Source organism: Manis javanica, chromosome 5, assembly GCF_040802235.1.
Source record: "Manis javanica isolate MJ-LG chromosome 5, MJ_LKY, whole genome shotgun sequence".
In the NCBI taxonomy this organism is placed as follows: domain Eukaryota; kingdom Metazoa; phylum Chordata; class Mammalia; order Pholidota; family Manidae; genus Manis; species Manis javanica.
In genome coordinates this window covers 116,475,606-116,482,668 of record NC_133160.1, presented here as the reverse complement: position 1 = coordinate 116,482,668, position 7,063 = coordinate 116,475,606, and the positions used below count along the sequence as shown (strand labels likewise).

The 7,063-nt window shown below is 37.4% G+C and overlaps 1 protein-coding gene across 2 annotated transcripts in view; it reads right to left on the bottom strand.

Moving 5' to 3' along the window:
- Nucleotides 1–664: 664 nt before the first annotated feature.
- The window catches only part of GC (GC vitamin D binding protein), a 38,728-nt gene continuing 32,329 nt past the window's right edge, over nt 665–7,063 (bottom strand). The window contains exon 13 of one of the 2 annotated variants that reach the window (XM_017665021.3): nt 665–1,219. The gene's annotated coding sequence lies outside the window, so the exon portion shown is untranslated. Of the gene's footprint in view, nt 1,220–6,002; nt 6,160–7,063 lie in introns of those variants that run through there. The other variant, XM_017665020.3, reaches the window with a different exon arrangement.

Sequence of the window (7,063 nt, the reverse complement as noted above, 5' to 3'; positions counted from 1 at the left end):
TGTGCTAGGAGCCTCCATGGCAGTGTGGCATCCTGGGTACAGAGTGAGGTCTGGAAGGAGGAAAACTGGATTCTTGGATGGCCATGTCCCTTTGGCCCCATAGTAGCCTGATCTTATGTGGAGGGTCCTGGCTGGATGAAGGCTGAACAGGGTGCCCTAAAGTGGGGTGCCCAGAGCTGGGGCTCTGTGTGCCTGGGTCTAAGGGAGGTATTGGTCAAATTTTATGTTCCATTCAGGTTTTGAAAAAAGAAATGCAATTCCATTTAAACTCTGAAGAGGTATAGTTATTGCAACATGGTTGCAAGGGTGAGCTTTCTGCTGGGGAAGTCAAATGAGCTGTGGGTTATGAGAAGAGAGATTAGCTTCTTCCAAATCCCTTTTCTTTCTGTACTACCTGCAATAAGCAAATATGAATCACAAGTTCCCTCTTTCCAGCCCAGCTATTAAATGAGGGTAAGAGACCTAAAATAGAGGCTGGTAAGTGTGGATGGTGACTAGGCAAAACATGCCACCTTTGAATGAAACCTCACTAAGTATGGATAGCACTGTAGTTTGAAAGTTGTGTTCTGGTTGGGTTTAAAATCAAGTAATGTGTTGACTTAATTATCTGTATATAGATAAAGGGCCCAATCCTGAAAAGTCCCCACCATTGATGTTCTTAGCATTTTATTAAATGGGCAAAAGGAGTCTTTTATTGAGAAAAAGAAGATGAAGAGGGCAAGATACAAAGCTTGTTCCTATTTTGTACAGATTGTGTTCTGGCCTGGCAGTTGTGCAAATTGATCTCTGATCAGGAGGGGTCAACTATACCATATTTGATATAAAGTAGTGGAAAAAAATCACATCTTCTAAGTTTGCAAGTCAAGAGACAGTGGTGTTTAAATGGTCATTTACCTTCCTTCCTGGACCTCAAATCCTTGTGAGTAGATGAATGATGAATCGTGAGGCCCTCACTGCTCTCGCAGCACACCCGAAATTCTGGGTGGATCTAGGCTTGTGGTAGGTGCTCTGATAGCCTGAGTTTCTGGGTAGAAATCCAATCTTTTGTTTGGTGTTTCCCATATACTTGCAAAAATTTAAGCAGAGGAGTGGAGGCGTTGCCCAGCCTCTCAGACAGGTGCTCCTGAGAGGACTGCGTCTGCTCTTCAGCTGAGTAGCTAAACCATTGCACATCCTGGCTTCATGGTTGTTTTTCAGGAATAGCTAAGAACTAGAAGATCTGAAAGACATATTTTCAAAAGCAATGACCTATGCTGAATTTATGGCAATAACAGCATGGATGTAAAATTTTTACATCAGTATACTTAAGCATTTGCATTAGATGACCATGCCTTTGATTAGAGAAACAATTGTAGAATAGAGTTCTGCTAATTAAAAGTTATGTAATTGACTTTATGTAAATGACAGTTGATGAGAGTATGATTTTATTTGATTAAAATTAATCATAGATTTCATCATTGCAGTCTTTTGAGTTAATAACTGACAATCCTTCACAATGTAATTCTCTGCTATTTTACATAGAAACAACCAATTAGAAGTTAGAGTAATGGCTGAGTATACTATTGGTTTCACTTGAGTATATTAGACATCGTAATTGGGAACACATGAAATGACAATGAGCCATTTGTATGACAAACTGGATGAGAAAACAATATTCATTTTTTTCTCATCTATGTTGTCTATAGCATTTTTGGCCTTATTCTGACTCTGCATTAGTTTCCTAATTTAATCTGATTAGTTTTATAATATCCAAACTCATTCTATGAACTACTTCTCATATTACTGATATGGAAAATAGTTTTTAGAAATACTGGTGATTTTGTTTCTGCACAGCAGGTCAACATTTGATTTAGGCTTCTATTTACATTATTTTTCCAACATTAGGAGTGCTTTGTCATTTTCTGCATGACCACTGCCAAAGACAAATGTGTTGGTCTTAGAGTTTTGTGTAGATAAGTAAACATCTGCAAATATTTTGATACTCCATTCATTCAAAAATACAGTCTATGTTACCCCCTGTACCTTGAAACTGGGTGGGTCTTTGCCCTACTTAATGAATAGAATGTGGTAGAAAGGATGCTCCTGACTTTTGATGGTCAATTAGATGAGATAATGTAGGAATATCCTTTGAAAAAGTAATAGTGTGTAGAAAATGAACTATTTCACTGTTTTTTTCATTTTTTTCTTACCCAATCTTAGCTGGTGCTTAATAGTGAGAAGATCGTCATACTCTACAACGAACACTATCTTTTAAGAGAAAAAATGAGTTGAATTTCTCTCAAAGTTTTAAACATTCTCAGGAACTAAATGAAAAATTTAGATGGATTATCTGGTCTCCCGTTACAAAGTTGCAAAGTTGACACATCTGTTATAATCTCTGAAAATAAAACTGAACATTCTGTATCTTCTTAACTTGGCCCCAAGCTTTTCCTGTACCAGTAGAGCTGCAGCACAAAGTAAGCACATTCCAGGTGATTGCATGCTATCAATTTTATTAAAGCCTGATTTCAGAATTGGTGTCTGCACATCCATCTGCATTTACATGTGCCATGCACAAGGTGGAGGCAAAGATTTTTGTTTGAAGGAGGCATTCCTTCCTAAGGCTTTTCCATGGTGCTGCACACAACAGATGCAAGATCCATACTTCTGATATTGAAGAGTGAGGGCACAGTCACCTAATCATTGTTAGAAACTTTCTTACTGGGGTAGAAGCAATGTCAGAATCCCAACTCCTGAAGTATGGGGTGAGTAAGTAGGTATTATTGTTAATTGCAAACTACAATTTGCCAAAAAATCACACAAATTATGAAACAAGAGTGTAATACTTTTAGGTACAATTAGGTACTTTCCTGGTCTGATGGGAGAAGAATATCTCAGATCCTGGAAGAAATGGACAAGGGTAAAATAGCCCTTGGGAAAGGACATCTTTTGACTTGATTATCTATGAGTGGGTTTTCTTTAATGGAATACAAAAATTTCATTCCATAATTGACAAAATTCTCATAACGCAAGGGCAGATTGATGTAAAACAGTGCTAGAAATTTACGTTGCCAGGTATAATCCATTTAGCAAACAGGTACTTAATTAGTTGACCTCAGGTGCTCTCCTTTTTCTAGTTTGGGTGAGGACTCCAAGCTTCTCAAGTAGTGATTTGTAGACTTAGCTGCACAGCAAGTTCCATTTAAGACTGATTAAATCTGGAGCTCTGAGATGGGGTCCTGGGCAACTCTTCTGTTTATTTTTCCTGCCTTCAAAATTCTTCACATGGTTCTAATATGCAGCTAGGTTGAGAATCACTTATCTGTAGGTTGGGTGGGTGTGAAAATTCTGTGTTGGGAAGGGCTGCACTCAAAGGGAGAACAGAAGCACAAAAAGACAATATTCTAAGCCTTCTCATTTATTTTTAGTGATTTGTCTCCAAATGGAAATTGGGCAAACTATTAAGTTGCTTAAATTATTGCTTCATTAGAGTGTATTGCTTTTGAATTAAATGACATAATTAGAAAAAGACATAATAGAAAATTTTTAATGTGTTTTCTTGAAGTATGTTTTCAAATTAAAATCTCCAAAAAATGCTTTGTTTTTCAGGGGAGGTATTAATACACTAATCCTGAGTAGCCCATTTAAGGCGATGGTTGTTAGGTGATTAATGTCTTTAGAATCATGTGTGGAATGACTTAGGGATTCAGAAAAACACAGGCAATATTGAAACTTGAAAGACTATAAACTTTGTAAAGGACAACAAAAGTGACAGAAGGTTTATGTGACAGTTGTTTTATGTGTAAACTTGGCTAGGCTGTGGTGCCCATTCATTTAGTCAAAATATTAGCCTACACGTTGCTCTAAAGGTATTTTGTAGCTGTGATTAACATTTACTACCAGCTGACTTTAAATAAAGGAAATCACTCTTGATGATGTGCATGGTGTCATCCAATCAGTTGAAGGTCTTAAAAGCAGAAACTAAGGTTTCCCAGAGCAGAAGAATTCTATCTCAAGACTTTAATGTGGAAAAACTGTGAGTTTCCACACTGTCGGCCTGCCTTACAGCCTTCAGACTGGTCAGCTACACAATCGTGTAAGTCAATTCCTTAAAACAAGTTTCTCCATTTCTCTATCTCCTATTCTATTTCCCTGGAGATCCCTGGCACAATCTTTATAAATGTTATTCATAGAAACAAAGTATTGTTGGTTTCTATTATGGTGAGGGCCCCGTTTTTTGGAAAAAGATGACATTTAAGGTGTAAAAAGAGAACTACCCATATAGTAGACATTAAGTAGTAAAATCAGCTATGGTTGACAGATGGAAATTTAAAAACATCTCTTTAATGTAGAGAAGCATAAGAAGTAAGCATAAATTTTGGTAGTATCTTCTTAAAAGATCTCTGCTTCCTATAGAGTGGAACAAATACATATATGAGTATGTATGTAAAGTCTAAAAATAAAATTCCTGTATTCATGATGGAATATTTGGGTCAGCAATTCTTAGAATAAAAAATGGTGAAAGGTGTTTAGAATTTGCTGGAAAATATACGTGGGGGAAACAAAGTACTACTCAATCATGTGTTTATTGAATACTTAGTGACAAAATGCCTGGAAAGGCATAAAAATACTTGACCAAACTGGAATATTTAGTAGTACTTAACAGTGTAAATGTAATTTTTTAAATAAGAACAGAGTAGACCTTTCTAACATTAATTTCTCAGAGCAATAATTCTGGGTGATATCCAAAGGGGGTGAGTGGTTAAATTTAGGGAATATTAAATTGTATATGGTAAATTGTGACTCTTTAAGGCAGATAGACTACATTGCTCCCAAAACTATTTTGATCAGGCAACACACTCTTCAAGTATGCCCATTAATCTTGTATGGCATGCTGAACACTAAGTCTCTGTTTTGTTCTTTTACTGTTATGTGAGGCCACTCATTTGCCTTTATGCAATCTCCCTCTTGTATTTTTATCAAAAGTATTTACTTCACAGAGTTGGTTTTGAAGCTTTGGTGAGGTAATTTTGGAAGGCAAAAACTTTTAAAGATCTAAATGGTAAATATGTGGTGGATAGCTCGTTGCTTTTTTACTGCATGGCATCTAAAGAGCTTCCCTGTGTGAGGTGAATTTCCTAGTTTGGAATCTTTATGGGAGGTAGGGCTGCATCTTCTACTACAGAAGCTGTGAGGGGGCAGGCATTTCATTTTCCAGTCCCTGGCAGCTGACGTCTTGGGCATTGACCTGGTTTAATGAAATGCTCCTTGCAGAGACTCAGAATTGTGAGGAGTGACCAGGAGGTGATTTTGGTGAATGTGACTCCAGTTATATTTGCTATAAATGTGCTTCAACTCTACCATCTACATCTACCATGAGTTGAATTCAGATTGCTTAACTATACAATATGGAAGGTTTTCCTTGACTTATTGTATTGGTTTCACAAAGTTATTTATGCTGAAAATATGATCTTTCAAAGCAAAATATATTAAGTTAGAACACCTTTTTCTGTGGTCCAAGAAGACACACAGAAAGAATATATGTAGTCTGTATATATTGTAAATTAAGCTGAAATCATGTTTTTAGAACTTTGACTCAATAAATTGCTTTGAGGATTTATCTTTAGTAAAAAAACAAAAACAAAAAAAACCCAAGCACTTCAGGCCACAAAGATTTTCTTTATGCAAGGAAGAGCCTACCTAATTGATGCCATACAACTTGCAGCTGGGAGCAAGAAGGTATTCTCAGGAGGGTTCCTTCCCCCCCTACCCCACCCCCTTTGTGTAAAGAAGTGAGCTATCCCAGGCTGTTTATGGTGGAAGGCTGGCTAACTTTTCCTTAATGGTACCTAGTAAGCCTGTAAGGCAACAGGGAAATGGAGCTCTGTGTTGGGAATTGTAGATTCTCAATGTTTTAGAAAAAAGCAGGGGCTTATGAAATCGAGGCCGTCTACTGCAGTATCTTTGGGACACTCACAGGAATGGTGCTGAAGATCAATACTGTAACACCAACCTCAGTGGCATTTATGGGTTGCATTATATTTCAATTTATTTTGATAGCAAATCATTATGAGATATTGTTGCTGATAAAAAGCAGGGAGTATCCCAGCTGTCTCCCCAGGGGGTTTTGCTTGGGGACGGCCATCAGATGTCATTCCTGGGGTGGTTCCAGCTCTAGGTCTATGAGAATAATGGAAATGTTAGAAAAGCAGAGCTAATGGATGATAATATAATACTGCTTAACAGGTACATATAAGGTCAAGTTATTTTTATATTTAAAGATAAATTTGTGTAGCATGACCCATATGTCACTACAGCCCACCTGATAGGTCCAGAATAAAAAATGTAAGAAATCTGTAAGACTTGTATAGAAAGCCATCACTGTTGTTATGCCAAGGTACATCCCACAGGTTCTTCTTTTTCTTTGAACTAGTGATGCAATCCTGCTCTGAGAATGAATAATTGCAGGCAGAACAAAGCAGCAATCAATAGTACATGAGGTTCCCTGGTCATGGGACTGAGGTATAGTTCAGTAGTTATTTAAGTAAAGCAGTGAGCGTGAGTTTTATCAAATCACCTTCTAATTTATAATGAAGCAAATGTGTCTCCCCCTTGGCTTTTTCCCTCCAATACACTACAGGGGTCATACCATAATTCTATTTTCACAGAGCAAGAAATTCCATTTTTCATTGCTCTCAGTGAGTTTAAGCCTTGGAGTGAGGATGAGATGGTGGACATATCTGTGCTTCGCTCCCTTATGTCTCTCTCATTATATAGGCACGTGGCCATGTGGAGTGTGATTCTGGTAGTATTTTCTATCCAGCCTGATTCTGCAGCATGAGCCAACTCCTTTATCTGTTTGCAACACTTTTCCCAAAGCTGAAGGAAAAAAGATAACTGGCTTTGTGGGAATTAAGAGGCAACAATTCCCTCTCTAATGGGGCATGCAAATGTGGCCATAATCAATTTTGAGGCTTGGAGAAAAAATAGTCAAAGGAACCTATGGTCAAGATTACAACCCAAGTATATAATAAGACTTCAGTTAAAAATGAAATAGCATCAAACTGTTGACTGGAAGACATAA